Source organism: Eptatretus burgeri, chromosome 8 (genome assembly GCF_056783735.1).
Source record: "Eptatretus burgeri isolate ZD-2024b chromosome 8, Ebu_testis_v1, whole genome shotgun sequence".
NCBI classification, from domain to species: domain Eukaryota; kingdom Metazoa; phylum Chordata; class Myxini; order Myxiniformes; family Myxinidae; genus Eptatretus; species Eptatretus burgeri.
In genome coordinates, this window is record NC_140968.1 from 43,048,086 (window position 1) to 43,075,585 (window position 27,500).

The window sequence follows — 27,500 nt, forward strand, 5'->3', positions numbered from 1 at the left end:
ACTTATTATGTACAGTCACCTGCACTTAACAGCAGTTCCAACTTATTAGACGGGCCCACGGACACACGTACGCACACACACACACCCAAGAAATGGTGGCAGAGGCCTTTAATAATGGGCTCCAGCTCGGAGGACAGGTGAGCTGAAACCCAGAACCTATCTCGAACCTCTCCACCTCATGTGGTCTTCAAGTTGTTCGGACCCAGACTCCAGCGAGAGTGAGCTGGATCCAATCGCCGTGAGCTGCGATCCTTCCTGAGCTTCTCAACACGTGCTGGTGAGATGAGGCGTCGATCCTTCCCGTCGATGCCTTGCTTCCCCGAGGAACCACCTCCCGCGCTTCTCAACACGTGCTGGTGAGACGAGGCACCGATCCTTCCCGTCGATGCGTCGCTTCCCCGAGGAACCACCTCCAAGAAGAAGTCAATGAGTCGCACCAAGCAGTAACCAAAATGGAGAAAAAAAGCTCCACGAACCAAGAAGAAGAAGAAGCCACCACTCGCAGCTCGAGCCGAGCGACCGGCTCAACTTCCTTCCAAGCAAAGCAGCTCGAAGCAAAAAGCTCTCCCGAGCCAAGCAGAAGCCGAAGCTCACGGAACCATCAAAGCCAAAAGCCTCCTCTCGAGCCAGGCCGCAGCCGAAGCTCACTGAGTCAGCCGAAGAAAAAAGCTTCCGAAGGGCTCAACCCAAACAGAACCCGAAGGTCTGCTGAACGGCTACTCTCTACTCCCTTCTCCAACTCTGCCCACGAACAAAAGAAAAGATCTCCTCTTATCCTTCTCACACCCTTCCCCCACTCCCGGCGTGACTCATGACTTCGTGCTCCATCCCCCGCTCAGCCACGGGTGGGAGGGAGTTGTTGACATCATGAGTCACGGGACGGCAGGGTGGTTCTTCCTCTTCGCAGAAGAGGGGGAGGGATGTCTCCATAGTTCGTTCCCTAACTATTAAATCGATCCACAGCGCATCTAATCAATTTCTGAACATTGGTACAATGAAAGGTGAGCTATCTAGGGAACAAGCAGTTATCGACATGGCTGACTAAAGGAACCTGTATGTTGTGTGCAATCGAATTCCCAAATTCGCAACACTACCCCCTCCCCTTTTTACAGACTCGTCCCGAGTCGTCAAATTTTCATGTGACCAGCATGTGTAAGTTTCCCCGAGTACGTTCTACCTTCGGATCCCTGAGTGCGACATTTCTTTATACATGTCCCAAAAATAAATAACCGAATGTGCTGCGTAACTAACTAAACAAACTCTCAGACTCATTCAGACAGCTTAACTAAAATTGCCGGCGCTGAAACAAACATGCAGGTGGGGTTCCACGTATTTACAATCTTAACTTATCTATTACATCACACTAACCATGACCCAGGACTTGTGATCTGTGAAAGGGGAAAGGCAAAAGTCATTTCAAAGTTCATTGATGCAGGGGAATGGATGGAGATGGTCACAAAAACAAAAATGGACTGGATGCACAGGCTGCCTGCAGGGCAGTCCTCACAAAACTGGATGGTCCTGGCACACATGGTGATAGATGGACACAGGGGCAAATGCAAACAAGGGCTAGCAGGCATGGGGTCAAGGCAGAGGCAGGCAAACTCGGCATGGCAAGGCAAGCCCATGCAGGAGGCTGCGGCACAACAGGCCGGCAGGTGAAGCTGGCTGGCCTCTGGTGTGGTTCCATCAGGTACGGAGGGAGTGCGGTGGTGCCGGCCGCTCTGAAGGCGGGCTCGGACTGAGCCTACCGTCTCCCCCCACTCTATCGCCTTTGCCTGTCTCCGTCCATAACCACTCCCTGAGTTTGCCACAAAACACAACAAAATTCCACCCCTCTTTATTTTTATTTCCCTTTTATAAATGTCTCCCTAACCCCCTTTATCGTCTTTGTCTGGCTAGCTTATCATGTCCACCTAGCCTACTCCCAACCCCTATGTTCCCTCTCTGGAGGGGAATAGGGAGAGACGAGCATCCTGTCTCGAGGCCTAACGAAGCCTCAGAATGGCCTCCTCAGAGTTCCGCAATCTACCAAGCTGAGTCCAGCAGCCTACAGCGAGCGAAGGGATGGATGGTGCGAAGGGGGGTACAACTCGTGTCTTCCCTAACATTCATTAACCTGAAACTACCCTGGGGCTTTCCAAAAACGCCTCACACTTTAAAACTATCGGTTCTAAAAACCATGATTCCCGTCGCCTGTGTTGGTGTCCATTATAAATTTGGGCCTTGCCCTCTAATTTTCATTCGTGCCCTCGCACAATTTCCTGGCTGGGCAGCGTGGCTCAACTGGCAGGAACTCCCCCTCTGCCGAACTCTAACTATGGCACCCCCAGGCCCGCAGGCTGCCTCGAGCCTAGCCGCTCCCTACGACGCGGGGGGTTTCCCTCTCTGGCATTGCCCCCCTCCGATGCCCACGTGGCGTGTTGATGCCCCGGGTCCCTTTCCGAGGGTCACCCATGCCCACTACACTGCCCCCGTTTGCATTCTGGCGCTACGGGTCCCGTTTCCAACGGGTCGCCCATGCCCACTACACTATCCCGGCCCCTCTTGGGCCCTTGGCCTACTCTGGCCGACTATTCCGGTGCACGGGGTGCCCACTAAGCAAATACTCAACTTTCCACAGCCACGCTCCCAGCCGGTCCATGAACTCTTGCACCCCTCCAAACGGGTTTCGTGCCTTCTCTCGCCACCAACAACAAAACGACCTCCTGTTAGTAAATTTGAATAACCCACGAGCTCATATTAAACTGACCCCGGGGTCACTTGGGTGGGAATCACTCCTCCCCCCAACCAGTCAATCGCACCATGCATACCACATTCGCTCCACTCGCACACTTGGGCCCACTGTCCTACACTCTTTCCTCACACACTTTCCATTTCGCAACTCACACCAACACTCCACACTGCTATCCTTCCTAATTAAATCCCCTGACGAACTCGTGCTCCCTCGTCATCCCTTATTCTCATGCACATTCCATTTACTCTACGTAGCTAAGCTACGTCTGCTCTACACATTTCCATGTCTCTCCATGTCTCCAAAAATCCCAGAATTCCCATTTCCTAAATCTAAACTGAAATCCCTCTAACTAATCCATTCCACAGGCTCCATGAGGAACAACCAACCCATGTCCGCATGAAGCCGGTCTCATTATCGCTAACCCATCCCCCTAACTAGTACTTCTTGTGCCCCCTGACAGGGGGGTCTTCCACCCTTTGCCCAGGGATTCCTGTTCACCCGAAGCCAGGCTTGCTTTTTTTTCATGCGCACACCAGCGCGGCAACTCGTAACCTGCGCTCTTTCCCCGTGACTTCATGGCAGCTGTTCGCGTTTCTCGCAGCTCGGCCCTTATCGGACGGCACCATGCGGCAGGGATTCCCCTCCTGCCGGATTCCAACCATGCAGCCACGACGTCACCCTGCGCATTAAAAGCAAGCCTCGCGTTTCGAGGGGTTCCCCACGCGAACACATGTGCTCTGCTCGTCGGAGCTTTACAATCACGCTCGCGTGGAGAACCTGTCCGGTCCATATCCATATCCAATCTACCTTCTGTTCATCCGCGGGATCGGCTAATCCACCGCCTGAGTTTCCGGACCGGGTTTCACTCGCGTAGCCGCGCTCATGGCAGCCTCGTGCGTAGCACAGCACGGACCCTGCGATCGCTGCTGTGCAAACCCGGAACGGTGCTCAAAACAGCTACGGCCGCTACCCGGCTTTTGTCCCTCATCTGTCGCAGTCGTCATTGCCATTCAACGCGCACACTTCTGCGTGCCATGACGCTCACACACCTCACCATTACACTAGGACATGCGGTTGCGGTCTCTCGCATGCTAACCGCCATCTCCCTCTCATACCGCCACCTCACACACACGGTCTCTCTCACACATCGCCTTTCACTCACACACGTGGTTCCTATCACACGCGGTGTTTCATACACACGCGGTTTCATCCACATGCGGTGTTTCATCCACACCAGCATTTCATCCACACACGGCACTTCATCCACACACGGTGTTTCATCCACACGCGGTGTTTCATCCACACGTGGTGTTTGATCTACCCCCGGTGTTTCATCCACAACCGGTGTTTCATCTAGTCTGGAAGCCCAGTGAGATTTAATTAGCAATTTGCGCCCAAAAGGTTTGAGGTGTTCACTGTACAGGGTGAGGCGTCCGATCTTAAGAATGGGGATTCTTAAGTTCTGCGAAAGTGGGACAAGCTAGGGGGCGCCACTGGAAGTACCCCCAAAATTGACTTTAATTAGCAACTCGTGCCCAAACGAAATAACACCATTTACTTAATGGTATTGGTGTAAGGACCCCCAAACTATAACATAAGAAAACATTTTCAGTGGGGTAAGCCACTTAAGAAGCCCACTAATTAGCACTAATTAAGGGATTTAATTAGCAATTTGAGCCCATCAACAAAATTTGTTCTAAAACACAGGCGAGACTGACTGAAATCAATTTCACTTACTTAAGAAAGTATTATCTGTGGGATTCCGTACTTAAGAAGGTGGAACTACCCCACGTACCCCCCAATATTGACTTTAATTAGCAACTCGTGCCCAAACAAAATAACACTATTTACTTAATGGTATGGGTGTAAGGACCTCCAAACTATAACAAAAGAAAACATTTTCAGTGGGAAAAGCCACTTAAGAAGCCCACTAATTAGCACTAATTAAGGGAGTTGATTAGCAATTTGAGCCCATCAACGAAATTTGTTCTAAAACATAGGCGAGACTGACTGAAATCAGCTTCACTTACTTAAGAAAGTATAATCTGTGGGATTCCGTACTTAAGAAGGTGTAACTACCCCACGTATCCCCCCAATATTGACTTTAATTAGCAAGTCATGCCCAAGCGTTATAAGACCTTTATTCAATGGCATTGCTGAGCTGATCTCAAAACATTAGCTTAATAAAACCATTTCCATGGGAAAAGTCACCTTTTCCTTGGGAGAAGTCATTTAAGAATACCACAATTAGCACTACTTAAGGAGTTTAATTAGCAATTTGATCCCATCGATGAAATTTCTGCTGACACATGGTTGGGAATGACCCAATCAATATCAACTACTTAAAAAGTATTATGGTCTACCTGCGGGAACCTTACTTAAGGAGGCGGTACCACCACACGTAACAGACACTAGTAATGATGGACTTCCAAATCTTTTGGCCTGGTCTATATTCAGTTCATATATCTCGAAAAAAATTAAATTTGGGACAAAAGGGATAGCGTCTAACCTCCATTTCACTTTCTCACAGGTCCGTTCGATTCATCAGCCATGGACCATCCCGAATGTTTCGCTTTTCTGTTGCCTTCAGTCATTATTACACCAAAGTCGACTTCACTCCGTTGACGTCTTTGGGACATTTTGCCTGGTAGCAACTCAAAATTACACTAACTCTGGCAGTGTTGTAGTGGTGGGTAAAAGTAGAAAACCATAGAAGATGCCTTCAGTCCATTGGGTTCTGGATACAGCATGGTTTCACATTTGTTTTCTTTATGTTTGACAGGTTGGTGAGAAATGGATGACCTGGATCAACACCCAGAGAACCAGAGCCAGTCTCAAACGTATGATATGACTGCAAATACGTCAGAATCAACAGTGGAAGACGCTGAACGCCGTTGCATCCTCCATGTAGAGGAACACCCTCCCAAGTCACCAAGATTACAGGTTTTACCCTTCTCTGATGCTACCTGGAATTCAGTCCAGAAAGCTGCATGTAGTCGCAAGCAAAAAAGGCGCTTCCTTTCATCAAAATTCTATGGTGTTATCCAGACCCTCCCAGATAAACCATCAAGTTTGAACGGTTACCACAGCAGTTGTTACAAAAATTTTACGGCGGTGACATCTGAACAGGAAGAAAAAGAAGCGCCTACCAGGAAGCACTTACGGTCAGCCTCGGACCCAACGCCTGGTAGTACCACAACTACTGGCATATTTCCTAGACAGTGTCTGTTTTGTAGCCAAGTTCGAAAAAGAAAAAGGTCCGGAAATGAAGAAGTACTTGGAACATGTGAAACTCAAGAAGCCGAAAGACGCATTCGGGAAGCTGCTAGAGTGTTGAGAGATGACAGAATACTCGCAAAAATATCAGGAGTTGACAAAAACAAGACAATTCGATTTTGGTGTGTGACCAGGACGAATGGTCCAGATGCAGATCCAGATGCAGATCCGGTGTATTAGTGCGATACAAACAAACATGATCGCAAAGGAGGTAAAGTACCATCATTCATGTAGAAGCGAGTATTTGAAGTCGGCACAAAGGTGTACATCCCACGTCACTGTGGAGGAAGTTGATACCTTGGGTTCCAGCATTGATGGGATCCACTCGTATATAGAAACATCAGTGATTGTGAATAAGAGGTCGGAACTCCTGACATCCCTGTATGCCAGGTATCTCGACATGTGCTCAGACTCGGGAGAAACCAATGCACTCTGCACAAGCACTGATGAGAAATGTCACCAAGCATTTCGGCTATCGTCTCCAGGTACATAGCCCTGTTGACAAGAAGTCAGGAGTCATCATCTACAATTCTAACATGGCACATGACAGTGTCCGTATAGCCTATGATTATGTCACTACTCCAGAAAAGACCATTACACAAACGGCACTCCTGCTGAGGAAGCTAGTTCATGAGTTAGAGAAGACCCCAACCTCTTCTGATGGTACCACGTTTGATCAGGTTAAGGAAGGTGATGTATCCTCACCAGAGCTGTTACTAAGTTTCTTCAATATTCTCTATGGTGGCCCAAATGGCAAGAGGCACACGGCACGTACCCAACGCTGGGCAGAATCATCTAGTCAGGATGCACTGTTTGCTATCAGGAAAGGTCTTGTGAAACCTAAAAAACATATTGCGCTTGGTATGGCCGTTAAAGGAGTGACTGGTAGCAAGAAACTTTTGACAATTCTCAATCGGTTAGGGCACTGCCTGAACTATAACTGTCTGGAGGAACTGGAAACTGCCATCGGGTCTGCTATCCAGGACAGAGAGGTAGCATGCCCAGAAGGTGCTGTCCAAGGTATGCCATTTGGAGTTGCATTTGATAACTTTGATGAACTCACAGAAACTCTGTCCGGATCGGATACCCTTCATGATACGATGGAAATCCTCTATCAGTCTCTGGACAAAACAAACACAAAGGAGCCTGTTGCGATCCCTGCTGTATAGGCAAGACGCAAAGGGCCGAGACAAAGGTCATTAGAAGCTCATGATCAGGAACTTTCTCCCTATAGAGGAAGACCAAAGATGATTTCTTTTGAGTACAAGAACACAGGTATTCAATCAGTCGGAAGTTTGTAAACATGGTAGGCACTTGGATTATGCCTGGTTGATGGCTCATGCGCTCGATGTGGAAAACGTTCCAATGTGGGTTGGGTTCATATCAAAATACTATGTTGACAACCTGCCACAACAAGTTGTACATTACTTGCCCAATATGAGACAACCCATCACAGGCTTAGATGTCATCCAGGAGACACTTGTTGTCACACAACGTTGTGCTGAAGAATGCAGACAACCTTATGGAGTGGTCACTTATGACCTAAACGCTGCCAAACCAGCCATGCAGATCCAAGCCATTGAGAAGCCTAAGTATGACAATGTCTTCATCATGCCTGGAGTGTTTCATGTGGAGATGGCATTCTTCAAGGCCTTGGGGAAGTTAATTGAAGACTCAGGAGGTCCAGCTATGCTAACTGAGATGGATGTCCTAGCCAATGGATCCCTCAATGGCTTCATTAGCGGCAAACAGTTTAACCGGTGCAAGCGACTGCATCCCATACTTGGTCTTGCAATGGAAAGCATTCACTTCCAAGCATTCGTCGAGTCATATGACCAGAAAGAAGAGCTGAAGGACTTGACCGACAATTTATGTCAACCTAGCCGAGACGCTATTGAGGTAGTGGTGGCGTCCGACGTGTTCATCCGGTGTGTCTCGTCATACAGGACTTACACAGAGAAGACCAGGTCTCGAGAACACGGTATCACGGCACATTTCTGGATGATGTACATTGATTACATCCAGCACTATCACACTCTTGAAAGGGCCATCCGAACAAACGACGTCGACTTGTACGTACAGAGCGTGACACCCATCATAGATCTGTTCTTCGCTACCAATCACGTGAATTACTCACGCTGGTTGTCAAAGTTCCAGCTAGACTTGCTGAACATTGATGACACGCATCCTGGCCTTCGAGATATCCTTGAAGATGGTGTGTTCTCTGTACGGAGGACATCTCATCAGTTCAGCAGATGCCCTGTGGATCTTACTTTGGAGCAAACAGTAAACGCCGATGTTGCTTCTAGACAGACAGGTCTAGTCTCCGCTACGAACAACTTCTGTGCCCGAATGCGATGGATGCTTACCAAGTCAACCCGATCTGCTTTCATAGGGTTGGTGCAGGAAATGTCAGGTCTGACCACTAAGGACGATGTAACTGCTGAGGTGCAACCTTCGCGAATCAGACGTGATAGACATGATCTGAACAAAGTGATGGAGCACATCAAAAAGTCACGAAACCCTTTCCAGAGCACAGACAAAGCTCCAAAAATCCTTGTCAACTTGAATACTGGAAAGGCAGCTTCTCAAGCCGTTTGTGACTGTCTGTTGAATGTGCCCGAGAAAGGCCGAGAACTTCACAAGAACTTTATCAGTGAATGCCAGGAAGATCCGAGCGGATTTGAAAGACCAATCGCCAAGCAGAAGTTGCTGACCTTCAAAGATGAAGGCGCGAAAGGACGAAAGAAGTCAGTGGACAGAAAGATTGCAGAACTCAAATGTACCAGAGACCTAATGGGACGTCTCGTGATACTTGCAATGAAGAAGGATTTGAACTAGGAACACGTTATGTCATACCCACTGACGACTGTTCCTCTCTCTCTGTGCTCTACAGATGGCATGATGACCAAGATGGACAAAAGTGCTCTTCTGACAGTTTTGGAAAAAAAGGTATAGCATCACAAGTCGCCTCTGGTGGTAGATGCGTGTATCATAGATGCAAACTTTCTCTTACACACACTGCCTGCAACCAAGCTACCTACAACATTTGGAGGTGTGGCCAGAAGCTTCTTGATGCAAGCCGTGTCACTATCGCCCAAACGCGTGGACGTAGCCTTCGATGACTATCCCACACCTTCTGTCAAAGACTGTGAGAGAGCACGGCATGGTATTGATAACAATCAGGTTTACGTTGTAGAGGGTCCAGAACAGATTCGTCCCAGGAATTTTGACAGCGCTCTGAGTTCCAGGTCATTTAAGCAACAGCTTCCACTCTTCTTTGCCGAGGAATGGAAAGACCAGTCATACGCACACATCATAGGCACACGTGACGTGTATTTAGGAATGCGTGGCTTCTGTTACCATTTCCACGTTCTGGACGGTCAGGTGATTCGCGAGTCAGTTGACAGCATGATTACGAATCACGAAGAAGCTGACACCTTGGTGTGTTTTCATGCTAGGAGCATGGAGAGGAGCGGAGAAACAGGGAACATTGTTGTAAGAGCAAGCGACACAAACATCGCCATCATTCTCCTGTACCATTCACCAACCTTCACAGCCACCCTGTGGATGGACACAGGAACAAACGCCAAAAACACAAGGAGGTACATCAACATCACAGCCATTGGAGAAGTATTAGGCCCACACCTATGCGAGTCTCTCCCTGCCTTTCACGCGTTCACTGGATGTGACTATACGTCTGCCTTCGCCAAGAAAGGAAAGAAACGTCCGTTTGCGAAACTTGAGCAAAACAAGTACATACAGTGTGTCTTTGCAAGTCTCGCATCCGAAAAGGGGATAACGACCGCAAGGCACAAGTCCCTCCAAGCTTTCACGGCGTCCTTGTACGGTGCGAAGGAAAAGGAGAGTGGGATGCCTCTGAACAAGTACAGATACCAGGTATTCCAGAAGGCTTATGGCCCAAAAGCGACAGCCAAGAATCCCCTAGAGAAACTGAAGGGCTTAGATGCCAGTGGGCTGCCGCCTTGTGAATCAAAACTTGCCTCTCATGTCAACCGCTCCGCATTCATCGCCACAATGTGGGCAAATGCAGACCAGAAAGAGATAGATCAGCATCCGAAACAGCATGACGGCTGGGAACTTGAGGATGATACCTACAACATAGTGTGGTTCGAGGGTCAGCAGCTTCCAGCTAAACTGGTTCCAGAGGAAGGTGACACAGCTTCCAGCATTGGGGACCCTGATGAGGATTTTTATCTATCTTCTGAAGATGAAGTGGGTGATCTTGGTTCCGATGAAGAGATTATCGAGGATTCTGAGTAAAAGTGCTGGACAGTTACATAAATTCATTCCAGAAGGAGAACTCTATGGAAAAAATTTGTCACTAAAATAATTTTATTTTGGGACTGAGCATAAGTCGTGTTAAAGATTAGTCATGATTATCAGTATCTGGTTTGATCGGTATTTGCCTGTTTTCTGTTGTACAATCTATTTCCGTGCATAAAAGCTGATATTTGACTGCGTAAGGATTTCTGGGCTTTGTAATAAGTCTTGCCAAAAGGTCCTCGAATCATAATGCCTATTGCATGATGTATAATCAAACATATTTCATAACGTTGTACTTGTTGAATTCAAAGTTTTGTTTCCAATATTGCATGATGGTCAGTGTCTGATTTGTTTTGTATTTTTCTGTTTGTACCATTTTTCATAAGTTTGCACTTGTTGAATTCATAAATGTGTTTGCAATTTGTTATCTCCGTTTGAGACATTGCTCGGTGTCGTAATTAAACATTTTTCACTAAAGTAATATATTTTCGGACTGAGTGCAAGTCCCTTTACAGATTAGCAATGATCATAATGTTGGGTTTCATAATTGCATCTGTATTTTTCTGTTTGTGCTATCTATTTTATTGCATCAAAACTGGCATTCAACTGCGTAAATATTTATGTGGGCCTTGTAATAAAACGTGCCCAAAAGGCCACGGAGTCATGATGTATTATACTCAAACACCATTTTCAAAACGTTGTACTTGTTGAATTCATGTCTTATTCTCAATTACTGCTTGATGTCTCCTTCGTAAATAAAGGATTCCTGATGATACTTTCTGAAGTCGTATTGATTTGGTCACTCTGCTCCGTTTGAACACGAATCTCATTGATTGGGCTAAATAGCTAATGTAATTGAAGTAATTGAAATTGACTTTAGTCGTGCAGTCTCGCCTACGTTTTAGAACAAATTTCGTTGATGGGCTGCAATTGCTAATTAAATCCCTTAATTAAGGCTAATTAGTTGGCTTCTTAAGTGGCTTTTCCCACTGAAAATATTTTCTTACGTTATAGTTTGGAGATCCTTACACCAAAACCATTAAGCAAATGGTATTATTTTGTTTGGGCACGAGTTGCAAATTCATGTCAATATTGAGGGATACGTGGGGGAGTTACGCCTTCTTAAGTACGGAATCCCACATATAATACTTTCTTAAGTAAGTGAAATTGATTTTAGTCAGTCTCATCTATGTTTTAGAACAAATTTCGTTGATGGGCTCAAATTGCTAATTAAATCCCTTAATTAGTGCTAATTAGTGGGCTTCTTAAGTGGCTTTTCCCACTGAAAATGTTTTCTTATGCTATAGTTCGGAGGTCCTTACACCCATACCATGAAGTAAAGGGTGTTATTTTGTTTGGGCACGAGTTGCTAATTAAAGTCAATATTGGGAGGGTGCGTGGGGTAGTTCCACCTTCTTAAGTACGGAATCCCACAGATAATACTTTCTTAAGTAAGTGAAACTGATTTCAGTCAGTCTCGCCTGTGTTTTAGAACAAATTTTGTTGATGGGCTCAAATTGCTAATTAAATCCCTTAATTAGTGCTAATTAGTGGGCTTCTTAAGTGGCTTACCCCACTGAAAATGTTTTCTTCTGTTATAGTTTGGGGGTCCTTACACCAATACCATTAAGTAAATGGTGTTATTTCGTTTGGGCACGAGTTGCGAATTAAAGTCAATTTTGGGGGTACTTCCAGTGGCGCCCCCTAGCTTGTCCCACTTTCGCGGAACTTAAGAATCCCCATTCTTAAGATCGGACGCCTCACCCTGTACAGTGAACACCTCAAACCTTTTGGGCGCAAATTGCTAATTAAATCTCACTGGGCTCCCAGACCAATCCATACATGGTGTTTCCTCCACAGGCGGTGTTTCCTCCACACTCGGTGTTTCATCCACACGCGGTGTTTCATCCAGACCGGCGTTTCATCCACACACGGCGCTTCATCCACACACGGCGCTTCATCCACACATGGCGCTTCATCCACACATGGTGTTTCATTCACACGCGGTGTTTGATCTACACCCAGTGTTTCATCCACACTCCTGTGTGCCACGACGCTCACACACCTCACCATTACACTAGGACATGCGGTTGCGGTCTCCCGCATGCTAACCGCCATCTCCCTCTCATACCGCCACCTCACACACACACGGTCTCTCTCACACATCGCCTTTCACTCACACACACCATACTACACACACACGCGGTTCCTGTCACATGCGGTGTTTCATCCACACGCGGTGTTTTATCCACACACGGTGTTTCATCCACACACGGTGTTTCATCCACACACGGTGTTTCATCCACACGCGGTGTTTCATCCACACGCGGTGTTTCATCCACACGCGGTGTTTCATCCACACCCGGTGTTTGATCCATACACAGTGCTTCATCCACACACGGTGCTTCATCCACACCATGCGTGCTGGAAAGCATGCATTTCGGCACACTCGTAAACACACATTTCGACACCACACACACTGGAACAACCACGCTGGGAATTAGCATCACCACAAGGGGTTCCAGGGTTTCCATAACCCCCAAGCTCTGCGTGCACCCGTTCGCCTCACTCATCTGCTCCACCTTGCAAAGCTCGACCGGACCCATCTGGTCGTAATCTGCTTCAAGGGGGCACATTCCCTCCCCTCAATCCTGAAGGAGGCTATCCAGCTGCTTGCACCGGTCATGACACCTTCCCCGAGCTCCCTCTCATGGTCCCTCGCTACCTCTGTGTGTGTGTTCGTTTTTAGTTTCTTCCACCCCGTCCAATTCATCCTCTATCTCCCGTGTCTCTGTTTCCGTGACTATTTGCGTTTCCGTCACCTTGTTCGTTTCCTTCTTCTCCACTATTATTTCTGCCGTCGTCACCTCGTGTCTCGTCTTTCACGTTTCTGTCTCCCCTTTTAATTTTTCCCTCTCCATCACCGTCACTCTCTGCCGTTACAAGTCTCGTCCAACACGTCTCCCGTATTATTTTGTCCTCCCTCGCGGGGCCGACACAGTCCACACTCCCCCTCAGCTCGCTCGCTCCAGCACGTGGCGCTGCCATTTTGTGCTCCAATGCCCGTATCTCGTCGCACGCAATCGCCATTATGCCCGCCTGCAGTCCTCGCCCCACGCGCTGCATCTCACCGTGCATTTTTTTCATTTCGTTTTTCATCTCTAGTGCGTTTCCATCCATTTTTGCCAGCAATATTTCTAATAGTTGGCCCATGTCAGGTGGCCCGGTGGCCGTCGCTTCGCCATTATCGGGCGCGGATCTGCCGGCGACTGAGGAGGGATTTTGACGGAGGAGGGGAGGGGGGGTGTCATACACCACGGCCCCCACCGCTGCTCCCATTTAGGACTCTGCATTTGTATGTGGGGAATAGTCAACCTGCATAATGGGAGTGTCCTGCATGGTCATTTCGCCCTGAGCCATGTTTTCTAACATTTCAAAATTCATTACCCCCTGCTCCCGTTCGTCTTGAACTGCCATCTTGCATATCGGAAATAATTTAAACTCGGAATTTAATGGAACCGGAGGGTCGCCTCGCACACCCTTGATCCGGTTCGGTTAATTCAGTGTGGAGGGGACGAATCTGTATCCCACTCCTGACACCAGTGTTGTAGATTTCCTGCCCACCGGCGTGCGAGCGACCACGTCTAGCCAATAGCGGCCGCTTCGCCCACCGAACAGACAATCCAGTCGCGGCTTTCCGGATCAACGCCGGAAACCAGCCACGGGTGTGTTTTTAACCACACCACAACCTTGTCCGCACTCTACCCCCGCTACAGGGTCCGATCGCCAAATCTTCGATTTACCTAATTATTCGCATGGGTAGGTTACCGAGAGATTGTACCTCAACGGGACCGCTTGGAAATGAGCCGCTTAAGCAACTCGCTTCCTTTTGGGATAACCGAGCGGGGTATTATCGCGCAGTCCCGTTGGACCCGATCACTTTACCGGCTATTTAAAAACCAACTATATTCCGAGTGCAAGATGGGGCAGTTCAATGAGGGAATGGACGCAATGAACAGTTTACATTCACACAAGGACATTTATTATAATAAAGCACGTATGCAATTATACAAGCAACAAAAGCACGACAAAAGAACTACAACCGTCTATAGGAAATGCGATGCAAACATTTACAGCACAAGAAGCACTTAACAATTTCCTACTTATTAGACGGGCCCACAGACACACGTACGCACACACACGCACACCCAAGAAATGGTGGCAGAGGCCTTTAATAACGAGCTCCAGCTCGGAGGACAGGTGAGCTGAAACTCAAAACCTATCTCGAACCTCTCCACCTCGTGTGGTCTTCAAGTTGTTCGGACCTGGGCTCCAGCGAGAGCGAGCTGGACCCAATCGCCGTGAGCTGCGATCCTTCCCGAGCTCCCACGAATCATCCCACGCTTCTCAACACGTGCTGGTGAGACGAGGCGCCGATCCTTCCCGTCGATGCGTCGCTTCCCCGAGGAACCACCTCCACCAAGAGGTTGATGAGTCGCACCAAGCTGGGAACCAAAATGGAGAACAAAGAGCTCCATGAACCAAGAAGAAGAAGAAGCCACCACTCGCAGCTCGAGCTGAGCGACCAGCTCAACTTTCTTCCAAGCAAAGCAGCTCAAAGCAAAAAGCTCTCCCGAGCCAAGCAGAGGCTGAAGCTCACTGAACCATCAAAGCAAAAGGCCTCCAAAAAGCCTCCTCCCAAGCCAGGCCTCAGCCGAAGCTCACTGAGCCAGCCGAAGCAAAAAGCTTCCGAAGGCCTCAACCCTAACCCAAGCCAAACAGGACCCGAAGGTCTGCTGAACGGCTACTCTCTGCTGAAGCAAAAAGCTTACTCATCAAGAACAAAGAAAGGATCTCGTCCTTATCCTTCTCCGCCCCCCTCCCCCACGCCCGGCATGACTCATGCCCTTGTGATCCATCCCCCCGCTCAACCACGGGTGGGAGGGAATTGTTGACATCATGAATCACGGGACGGCAGGGTGGTTCTTCCTCTTCGCAGAAGAGGGGAAGGGATGTCTCCATTGTTCGTTCCCTAACTATTAAATCGATCCGCAGCGCATCTAATCGATTTCTGAACATTTAAACAATGAAAGGTGATCTATCTTGGGAACAAGCACTTATCGACATAGCTGACTAAAGGAACCTGAATGTTGTGTGCAATCGAATTCCCAAATTCGTAACAATATATATATATATATATATGTGTGTGTGTGTGTGTGTGTGTGTGTGTGTGTGTGTGTGTGTGTGTGTGTGTTTGTTTGTGTGTGTGTGTGTGTGTGTGTGTGTGTGTGTGTGTGTGTGTGTGTGTGTGTGTGTGTGTGTGTGTGTGTGTGTGTGTGTGTGTGTGTGTGTGTGTGTGTGTGTGTGCGCGCGTGTAGGTGCAATGTGATTAGATATTGGCAAGATTCAATAATATTTCATATAAGCCCATTAAAAGCTGATATTTGAAACTTGATTTTGTACATGACAACGGGAACTCATGGCTGAAATAATTATGTCGAAATCAAGAAAAAATTAGGAAAAAGCAATCTCTTCTAACCCGATATAATTAAATAATAGGCCATGCAGGAGAAACTTTTTATTGTACCTTTTTTATGAGGTACAGGTATGGAGGTTAGGTATGCATCCATCATGGAATTGAAGTTTGTTTATTGACAGTGTGTTGAGACATGACTTCGGTTGACAGGATGACCTTGAGGTACCCACACTCGCCTCTAAGCTGTCTCGCCTGGTTTTGAATCTCGATGCAGCAATAAAATGGTGTTTCGCAGGCAGAGTGAATCATCAATGCATGTGTTGTCCCCCTGATGGACGTTAAACTGGGTGTCCCATCTTCCGACATTAGCTGATGGACGGTAAGGATCCCCACGTTGTCTTTCACAAAGAGTGGGCGAGCTATCACCGGCACCGTGGACAAATTACAAATTGCTGGCCGAAATATCGCTGGTTAGGCAATGGCAAACCACCCAGTATAACCCTTCCTCAGGAAGCTACTTTGGTGGCACAGATGCTCAGTAATGAGTATGGTATATCAAATATCAAATAAAAGGGGTAGGGGAAAGAGGGGAGAGCAAGAGAGAGGGGAGAGGTGACGGAGGGAGAGAGGAAGGGGATAGGGAGGATTGGGGGTGGGGGAGGGAAAGAAGTCTCCTTCTGTATCCATCCTATCCACCCCATTCCTCCCTTCCCCATTGTTTGTCCAATTCTCCCTCTATTTTGTCCTTCATCTGCATCGTTGGCATCCCCTCTCACTACTGTTCCTTTTGTCCTGTTGCGTCCTGATCCGTTTAGTGTTCTTGCTCTTCCACGAGCCTTGACTGTTTCCAAAAAAGAAAATCCTGGGCCCAGCTGGACGAAGATATGAGGAGCGGCTGAAAGAGGACATTTTACATTGAAAATGAGCGAGACTGCAAGGTGATCAGATAGAGATGTTTAAGATAATGAATGGTGTAAACAAAATAAGTGCAAGACAATTTTTCAGCAGAATGGGTATTGACAGAACATGGGGGGGGGGGGCACAGTTTAACGGTCAGGAAGATAAGAGTTACAAAAGTAGTAAAGTAAGGGTCTTTCAGTCGGAGAGTTGTGAATGCATGGAACGGTCTCCCTGCAAGGGTTGTGACAGTAGATTCAGTGGATCGTTTCAAAATTGAATTGGATAGGTATGTGGAACTCTTGGCTCTGGGGTGTGGAGTGGAGGGGGGGGGTAGTTATATGTTGTCACGATTGTGTGAGCTTGATGTGCCTCATGACCTCCTGCTGTGTTGAAATTCCTTGTAAATCTTTGTGTATATCCATACCTACAAGTGCACATGCATTAAGGGGTTGGAGAAAAACATGGAAACACCAGATGAAAGTAATGCCACTTATTGTGCTGATGTTTTTGAGGTGTTTGTGGATGCATTATTCCAGATAATTATTATATTAATATGCTAAGCCATATTTTGTGGATGTTTCTCCTCCGAAACTGCTGGGCAGATGGTCGCCACTTTTGGCATGCGGGAGCTCTGTGGTCTAATGTACAGCATAGGCTATGTGAGATCGCGCCAAATGGACAGGTTTGGGAATTTTTGGCGATTTTCTAATTTTTACATTTGTTTGCATGGCGACGTGTAACGTCACCGCTGAGAGGCATAATGACGTCATGACATCATTGGTCATTCGCTGATGTCACTATGTCTGTCGTCGACAGATGGTCACCACTGAGAGGCATAATGCCACTCCTAGAAAACAGCGTCTGCAATGTAAAAACCCTCTTCTGCACATGCCGACTACCTTAGTAAGTGCATTTGACACAAAAAAATGTAACAATAAACATTTTATATAAAGAAATTCTATAAATCACATTGTGAACACTGGATATATTGATGTCCTAACGAACCTCCACTTTAGAAACTTTGCGCAGAGCGCGGGTTTGGCTAGTAATGTTTATTCTTGGAACAAATACTGAAAATGTTATAAAATAAAATGCCATTTTTTTGTTAAATTTATCGAGGTAGAATTTGCCAAAATAAAAGAGAGACCTGTCTGACTTTGAAAGGGGACAAATTGTTGATGCTTGCAGAGCTGGATGTTCTTTACCGAAGCCTCAAAACATATTTAGAGAGGAACAGTCTGAGAAGTAATGACAGCATGGGAAAAAGAAAACGTGTACAAGCAAGTCTAACAGTGGTTGGAAATGTAAGCTGTATAATCGGAAACGATATGTGTCATCAAGAATTGTGACAGCAATCCCAGGACAACAGCTGGAAAAGTGTCAACAGAACTGACTACATCCCTAACCCGACCAATTTCCATCAAAACAACTCGTCATGAACTGCACAAATGGAGGTTCATGTCCGAGCTGCCAGTTACAAATCCTTGATTCCAAAAAATATGCAGTCTTCCACAAAAATGGTGCATGGAACAAAATGACTGGACTTTAGAGCAGTGGAGAACTTTAATATGGTCAGATGAATCCTCCTTCACCCTATTCCCACCAAATGGTATCTACATATAGAGGCAGCCCAAAGATGCCTACATTCCATACTCTCTACCAAAAATCGTGCATGGAGGACGCTTTGTTACGATTTGAGTAGAAATCTCATGGAAATATTATTTTTACACTACATAGCAGTATAACTGCTAATGACGATGAAGCCATCCTTTGTGATCATTTGAATCCTAGAATACAAACTTTGTTCCTTAAGGAGGTGCCATTTTCCAAGACGATAATGCTCCAATCCACATTGCTGCAAATATTAATTCCTGGATTGAAGAACATGAGAGTGAAGTTAAACATCTTCACTGGCCTGCTCAATCATCAGGTTTAAATATTATCGAGCCATTGTGGTCAATTCTCGAGAACAAGCGAAGGGGAATATTTCGCTCACCAATGTCTCTCAAGGAACTTGAAGCCTTTATGATTGAGGAATGGTGTAATCTACCTCCACCAGACGTGCAAAACGGGTACCAGTCAATCGCACACAGGATTGATGCTGTATGTGTGTGTAGGTGAGTGTGTGAGTGCAAACATACATACATACATACATACATACATACATACGTACACACATACAAAAAAAAACACATGTACATGTCTAAATGTATATTGTTGAGATGGAAAAACAAGGAATAAAAAAACTAGCCTGCTCAATCATCAGGTTCAAATAAATTATCATGTTGAACAAACATGCCAGAAGTGAGTAAACCTGAGTTCAGTTTCAATGTGCAGAAAATAAAACTCAGAACACTATAAATTAAAGCAAACAAAAAATACCATTTAAGACAAAGATAATATAGAAATGTCAGAAGCCTCAGAACGAATTACAAATTAATCCTGACTGTTAGTTTAAGGTCCGCCCCTTCTGTCTCCCCCACAGTTTTTCTCAGACTCACACCGTAAGTGCTGAATTACCACAGTAGTTTTGCACGCCACACAATGATTTGCCTACGGCAATCAATATATCTTTTTAAAAGCAGCCATTTTTGTTTTATGTTCCATAGCTCAACATCCAAGTTGAAAATGAGCAGAAACTCATTTGGAATGTTCATACTATCAACAATGATTGTAAAATAAAGGAACACTATCCTGGCTTGCAAGCAGTCAGAAGTTCAACAGCAGCCATCTGGTGCTGTTCCGAAAGGAGCTGTAGGATCAACTTCAGGCAATTGAATTGTGGTTAATTTTCCAAAATTAATGGCCGCGTTGCTCGAAAAAAAATTGCTGAACTAAAACAATCCCTCCCAACCCCCCCCCCCAAACCCCCCACCTCCAAATGCATGTTGCCATTACTTCCATTCATGTACTCAAACTAAACTTGACGAAAACAGCAGATAAAATTACATATATATATATATATATATATATATATATATATATATATATATATATATATATATATATATATATATATATATATACATACACACACACATTCTTTTCAATTGTGCTCTCTCCTTATCCTCATAATAAAGGTTTGCTGAGGATTTGATGGCTACAGCTCAGATGGTGAATGTGCGTGTGTGTGTGTGTGTGTGTGTGTGTGTGTGTGTGTGTGTGTGTGTGTGTGTGTGTGTGTGTGTGTGTGTGAGTGTGTGTGTGTGTGTGTGTGTGTGTGTCCGTCTTCCATAACTCCAAAACTAAGCAGCCTGAAACTTTGCATGCATACTAAGATAACTCGGAGGAAGTGCAAGAGTGAAAATTGTGTGTTTGGGTTCATTAAAACACTCCTGTTGAAGATAATTAACGGCCTTATTTAATTATACCCTCTATCAGGCGATCCTCGGCCACCTCGCTGTCTGGGGTCTTAAAGCGTTTCCTGGGTGACCTTGCTGGCATCTGAAGCCATCATGTTTTATGGCCTGCTCAACCATGCTTTGACTTGGAACAGACTGCAACGATTTCTTAACTCCAAAGTTTCCCCCACTTTCCTCACTCATATTATCGAATGCCTGTTCATCATAGCTACAAATTGCTGGGTATATTACAGTGCTTATAAATGCCTGGAGACATCAGTGTTCGTGGCATTATTTAATTTGTGCATATGAATAACTGAGAGAATCTCTAAAACTAACCAGAATTACAAAACGTAAGCTCCAGATTTGAAAATATCAGCAGTTCCCACTCCCCAAAAAAGTGTTGATTTGTCCAATTCAGACATTGCAGGGGGCGTTTCCGGGTGCAGTTCTATCAATGGCAATTGGTAATCGCTTGCCAAGCCAGGCGTTCCGTTGGAGTGCTTGAGTGCTTAAGTCACTTACCGAGCTGTACAGTCCAGTTCGTGTCCTGATCGGGATGTACAATCGACAGTTACTACAAGGTAGATGTACGTATACAGCACACACGGACGTGGTACATATGGGTAGATTTGGACCTGTATGGACTCTCCGTGGGTGTGGGGACATGCCATGCCTGTTACGGGTGCCGTGGTGGTAAAGTTTCATCCTGTATCTTATGGAGGTTCGATCAGGTTTTCCTTTGTCCTCACGCCTGTTTCGAAAGCATTTGGTCATTGGATTTGCTTTTCAATGGTCATATGTTTCTTTTTGAGAGTTTCAAAGCAAAATATATTTGATAACTCCCAATTTCTAAGCTGTTTGCCGTATTAACGCGTTTTCTAATTTACCAAGCCAATATTTTTTCCACCCATCACACGCAGCTGTTTATGAAGAATATTGATTGTGAACATCTCCATGAATGTAACATTGTTTTTTGGTGAAAGCTACTCAATGTTTCTGGGTTGTATATAGTTTGCACTGTAGTCGGTAATCACATTGACTCCAACCTGCCGATTCCCGAAAAATTGCCAAGTGTGTGTGTGTGTGTGTGTGTGTGTGTGTGTGTGTGTGTGTGTGTGTGTGTGTGTGTGTGTGTGTGTGTGTGTGTGTGTGTGTGTGTGTGTGTTTTGTTCACAAAGCAGAACATATTCTCTCTGATTATTCCTCGACCCACCACCTCTCTCTGTCTGTCTGTCTATCTGTCTCTGGACGTATCCGGACAGTCATTATGTCTGGATGGTGGTTATCTCCATATGTGGCTGGATGGTGGTTATGTCCGGGCGGGGTTGGTCTCCGGACGTGGCCGGATGGGAGTTGCATGGCTCGCGGGCCATGCAATGAAGAACAGTGTGTTAGAAGATGAAATGAATAAAAACAAAGATGACTTGAGAAAACAATTGAAGGGAGAAATTAATAATTTGGAAAATAAACTGGAAATAAAATTCGAGTATTCAGAGAACAAATGAGGGGGAAAATGAATAAGAATAATGATATATTTGAGGCACAGATAGAGGCACAAATTAAAAGTAGGATAGCAGTTTGGGTTCTGTTTGGGGAGATAAAGGAAAATGCCATGGGGACATTTGGAAGTGGTGATGACCTGGACGGACTTCATGTCAGTGTGTATGTCGCTCCGCTCCAGGTAGTAGAGACCGTCTTCAAGACAAGCCAGTTAGAGGGATTAGAGTGAGTGAAGTTAGAGGCCCCATGGTGTGTGAAGCAACCTCTGTAGCTTGGGGGACAGCACTCGCAGGCGTGTGGCTAGACCCTGCAAGGATCCTTCTGACTGGAAAGAACAGAGATGAGAATGATACAATGGATGAATGGATTGTCTCTGAAAAAGAACGCAGAGGTCAGAAATCAAGGAAGAGATTAAAAATCAATCCTAGTGAAGAAGAACTTAGGAAGAGAAGACTTGGATGGTATGGTCGGTCATGTGCAATGAAGACCAGAAGATGAAGCTCTAAAGAAAGCAAAAAAGCACGTGGTAAAACTAGAGGGAAGAAAGCCGAGAGGACGTCCTAAAAAGACATGGATTGAAAATGTCAATAAAGGTATGGAATTGTTTGGGTTTGCACAAAACTGATGCAATGGATAGATGTTCATGTAGGAATGCCATCGTTGAACCACACCCCTGAAAAGGGGGAGAATGGTTAAGAAACGTTTGTTGGTTGTTGTTATTCTCCTATCTATGGAATCATCTTGCAAAGGCTGTTCTGTCTCACCTTTCCATCTAGAAGTTCAATCAAGCAATGCACCACCATCTCTTGTTATCCCCAATTCTGTCCCATGACCTTTATTATCCCCATGAACCTAAACAAACCCAGCCATCTCACTTGCCTGTTTCAGTGTTTCCTCGCCTCCTCCCTTTCCTCTTGTTACCTCCACACCCGAGGTGAAGGAAGTTATGTTTTCACGTGTGTGTGTGTGTGTGTGTGTGTGTGTGTGTGTGTGTGTGTGTGTGTGTGTGTGTGTGTGTGTGTGTGTGGGTGTGTATGTGGGTGTGTGTGTGGGTGTGTGTGTGTGTGTGCACGATATCTCAAAAAGTTGTGAACGGATTTAGATGAAACTTGGTGGACAAGTTAGACGTGTGACCTCAACAAATCGCTTCGATTTTGGTGAAGATCCGAATCCGGATCTGGAGATAAGAATTATTTAATTTTAAAGTGAATCTTCACCATTGAGAGATAGGGCCAAAAATGTATACCATGATATTTCAAAAATGTATACCATGATATTTCAAAAATGTCATGGGCCCGATATGTTCTTGTGGATCAGGCATTACGTGGAGATGGTATGCACTCTACCGAGTGCCCTTCTAGTACTGTTCATGCATTCCCTTGATTTTGTCCCACTGTATCAGATCTACCTTACTCTTCCATGAGCTTCACTCCTGTAAAGAAAAACACAATGTTACATGCTGTGTGAGAAACTGAAGAACAATGTTCTGTTGCTCTATAAACAATAGAATTCTCGTAAATGCCATGGTGGAAAAATTAATCACAATCTTAAAAAAAAAGCAGTGTACAGTCCTGGATTACAATCATACTGAAATAGATTTTACCTCTCGTGACCAGAAGTATAAAGAACAGAAAAGTAATTTCTGAACACCAAATTCTGGCAGAAGAAAACTGACATGCACATGTTTGTTTAAAAGCACAAGCCACCAGAATACCAAAACTTTCTCGATTTATTTTTCACAAAACTACCCAAATAACAATCCAAAATGAGAGAGAAAAACAGACTTGACACCTACTGTGGGTCAGCAAACTGCCCAATATTTTGATGATGCAAATGATAGTGCATTGAACAGGATTCTTCAAACTACAAATCCTATTTTGTCAGCATAAAACAATAAGTAAAAAGGCTTCAAGCAAAGGTCACAAAAAGTGAAGCCTTTTTAAAGAAATATCCAAAAGCCAGGGCTAATGTGGCAGTTTTGGGGGAGGGAAAGTATTTTTCCACCCATTTAAGAACTTTGCTTTTGACAACAATGTTTGGATCTCTACATACACGGCAGACTTCTGTGGTCGGCAGCAAGTATTTGTTCCTTGCCCGATGTGCAAAAGAAGTGTTTGCCACGAATTAATAATGCTGTTGAATTTTCAAGCACCTCATTCGTCAAGGAGAGCTGCCATAATGCATCTGCCGGCTGCATGAGATGGACGGTACACATACTTATGCACACTTCTTTTATCTATATGTCCTTCCTTTCATCATAACATTGCTGTGTGAATTACTGGCTTGTGCTGGACAAGATTATACAAGGGTTTATATTTTGCCTTGCAGTATTATTTTGGCAAAATGAGAAGGAACTACTAATGTGAGGGGTGGTTGGCTTTCTCGGCTCAGAAACTTGTCATTATGACTGTGTGATGACAAGCATCGCATAAACATTGCAACTCGTGCAGAGAATTCAGGCACGACAAAGGATCATTTCTGTGTCGAGTTCTAATGTGGGTGAAGCTGCCTTGGTACATGTGGGTAATTTTACTGCAGATAATTGGGTGACGATATTTCAATTATGTTTATGACCTCTATGTTTAGCTGTCTTTGTTACAGAATGCAAATAATGTCAGCATCAGATTAATAAGCAAGACTCATCATTTGCTGGGTATGTCTGCACACACCATACAAAGATGACTTGCTCTTTCTCTGATTGCAACAGAGAGTTGACAGGTGGGGCCCATTGCTGTGTACGGCCTGCGTGCTTGAGTCTCCAATTACTTAACGAAGTCACCCACTGGGACTTTCTTCAAAACGCCTTAGGCTAAGGATATCCTGATTCCCTTCAGCATGTCTGGAAGACTCGAATAAGGGAGGTCAGTATCATCGCATGCAAGTGGTCCCAAGAGTTATACTATACCTGCCATTTGGTAGTATTGTAATCATACTATTCTCTCCCATTATGAATTTTGTATAACCTTCAGTGTGGCATATCAGAAAACCTTTTATGCGACTCCACAGCAATGTCTTAATGAAGCAAAATTCGCCTCTTTCCTTTATTAAACCTTTTTATTTTAAAACAGATGGAATTTGGTGCTTTGATATAATCCATCCATTGGAACCATACACTGTGCAGTGCGTCAGTGCTGCCTAAGCAGTCCCCTTGGCTATTGGACAGAATCCTGGATGGGTCACCACTCTGACACAGGATACCAGCAAGCTGGCACTCATTTTGACAACCTCAGGATGACAGGCAGAGTCAACCCCACCTGGTATTAATTCAACAGCCAAGCAAGATTTGAACCCAGGATCCTCAGATCCCAAGCCCACCACCCTAACCATTAAGCCAACACCAGGCGTTTTGCTGTAATCAAAGGCATATATTTCAGGGTATATACTCTTAGGAACATAATTTTAGGAGTTAATTGAGTTGTAACAAAGATAGAACACTAACAAACAACCATAAGTTGGCAACCATTGTGCAGGCTTTGGTGGGTCGAATGGCCTCTTCCTGAATTGATGTTCTATGTACGAGAACTTACATTACATTATTATTATCATCTTCCATTTATGGAGGATTTATGACTCATCGACTGAAGTATATATACAAAGCACACCAATGATACAGCAGGAAATGTCAGTTGAAACAAATAAGCCAATTTCATGCATGTGGACATTCATACTTATGTAGAACTCACATCAATATTATTATAGGAAATGAGTGATAATCAAATATCACCAATCATCATCAGATGACACAAAGTTGTACATTTCAATTTCAAACTAAAACCAGAAAAAAGCAATAAGAGATTGCAGACCCTTGCCAGGACTTGTTCTATGTGATGTATTTTGTGCGGCATTTGTGCACTGGTGTGTTATGTAATTAATAACAGATAACTAGAACTGCGACTTTATAACTGCTGCCAGTGATGACCGGGTACCAAGATATCCCGTTTTGATGGAACCCTGCTTTGAACAGACACTTGACCCTGACCCATGATGTTTATTATTATTCAATTTAATTTAGAATTGGATTAAAATTAATTCAATTAAAATCAAATGGAAGACTAAATAGGTACAGTGCTGCATTGGAGTAATCAGAAGGAACCTGAACAAGAAAAAAGAAAAGATGAAGTCATCAGGAGGAACCTGGAAAGGATTCGGGTTTCAGCTGCTACTCCTCTATCCTCAAATCCATCCAGGCACAGCCAAGTGAGCCTTATTCAAAAAAAAATGAAAAAATTAAAAAGAACCCAGATCAAAAAAATAATTAATTCTGGCTGACAGACCATACATCCGATGAGGTTGAAATATAAAACGTATATTCCCCATCTGTACTGGATCATAATTGTGACGTTTCACGTCAGTTGATTAAGCAGTTCAAGAGAAATAATTGTTTAATAGATTTTTGCTCAATCCAATATGGCTGCCAGACCATGTGGCTTATCAATTATTCGTGAATACCCTGGTAACCTTAAGGCTTGGGGGGAACATTTGTGTGAAGATTCCCCTTGAACTGTCCAGCTGTTCTGGAGAAGTAAATTTTTATAGGTTTGGGGGTAAATCCAATATGGTTGCCAAACCATGTGACCTATGATGACATATGTGTGAACATTTTGTTCCTAATGGTAGGTTTTCACGGGACACGCAAACGGCTCGCGAAGGATACGAATGTCGAAAAAATGGCAAAGTCCAACATTCGTATTTTCGGCTCCAAAAGTTCGCCAAGTTTGAAATTCCCGCCGAACAAAAAACGACTCCTGCGAACAATTGACGACGCTTCTGAACCCCCGTGCATGTTTGGCGAACTTTTGGAACCTAAAATACGAACGTCGGACTTTGCCATTTTTTTGACATTAGCATCCTTTGCGAACCATTTGCATGTCCTGTGAAAACCCACCTTTATGCATAGGTGGTTATACGTGTAAAGTTTTGCCTCAATCTGTTCAGCCACTTCAGAGAAGAAGAATTTTTAAGTTAAAATTTTTTTTTAAAAATGGCTGCCGAATCACGTGACCGATGACATCAATTTTTTCATGTGGATCATATTATCCCTAGATGACCCTCAAAATTTTTCATAATTATCAGATGTAGCGTTCTGCATATGCAATTATGACATCATAACGAAGGCACCTTTGATGTCTTTAAAAAAAAAAAATCACTCATTCTCCATGTGGAGTACTTGCCATGTGCCAAGCTTCAATTTTTTGTTTTGGCTTCAGAGATAGAGGTCCAAATTTTTCCCGTTTTTCCAACATGGTTGCCACACCACGTGGCCTATGATGTCATAATTATCAATAAAACATTCTACATGAGTGGTCGTGACTGTGTTGAAAATTTTGTCTCAATCCGACAAGCAGTTGCGGAGAACAACACTAAGTTCTGTGCGGACAAATAAACATATAAACGGATGCAAATGGAACACCCTCTTCCTTTAGTGAGGCTATATATATATATCAAATTCAATGAAGCCCCGTAATAAAAAAGTGGTGTTAACTTTGGGGAAATAACCACTAAAATTGGCTTCCCATGTCATACCACAAGCTGCCAGGTGCATCAGTTGTGAATAAAGCACAATTTTTGCTCTCACTATAGCCTTGGATAAAAGAAGGAAAAATAAGGAAAAACACCGAAAAAAATGCAGTTTGTAAGTCATACGATACAATGCTTGAACTTAAATCTTTATTTTACATTTTCTGATTACTTTCGTTAATTGTACAGTGAATAGTGACAGATTATCCTCACATGGAAAAAAAAAGCAGCTTTTCCCCTCAAAGTTAAGAATTTTGAAATGATTACCGGTATTTTTAATGGGTTTAGTCATTTCATGTACATCACATGGCTGCTGGCTTGCATCACTACTGGGGGATGGCAGTGTCATTGATGCACGCCCCCTGTAGGTTACAGCAGAAATTTGTAATTTGTTCAGGGTACCAATGATAGCTCGCCAACTCTTCGCGAAGGACACCGTGGCATCTATAGAATCCACCAACTA

At 44.8% G+C, this 27,500-nt stretch overlaps 1 protein-coding gene, 1 long non-coding RNA gene and 1 pseudogene across 16 annotated transcripts in view; 2 read left to right on the forward strand and 1 right to left on the reverse strand.

Moving 5' to 3' along the window:
- LOC147021613 (cyclin-dependent kinase 14-like) overlaps nt 1-27,500 on the reverse strand; it is a 369,402-nt gene that overhangs the window by 138,381 nt on the left and 203,521 nt on the right. The window lies entirely within an intron of this gene.
- Nucleotides 6,138-9,123, forward strand: LOC147021614 (uncharacterized; annotated as a pseudogene).
- LOC147021615 (uncharacterized) overlaps nt 16,446-27,500 on the forward strand; it is a 147,032-nt gene continuing 135,977 nt past the window's right edge. For 2 of the 3 annotated variants that reach the window (XR_015060869.1, XR_015060870.1), the window contains exons 1-2: nt 16,446-16,714; nt 17,493-17,579. This is a non-coding gene — a long non-coding RNA (uncharacterized LOC147021615). Of the gene's footprint in view, nt 16,715-16,868; nt 16,963-17,492; nt 17,580-27,500 lie in introns of those variants that run through there. The other variant, XR_015060868.1, reaches the window with a different exon arrangement.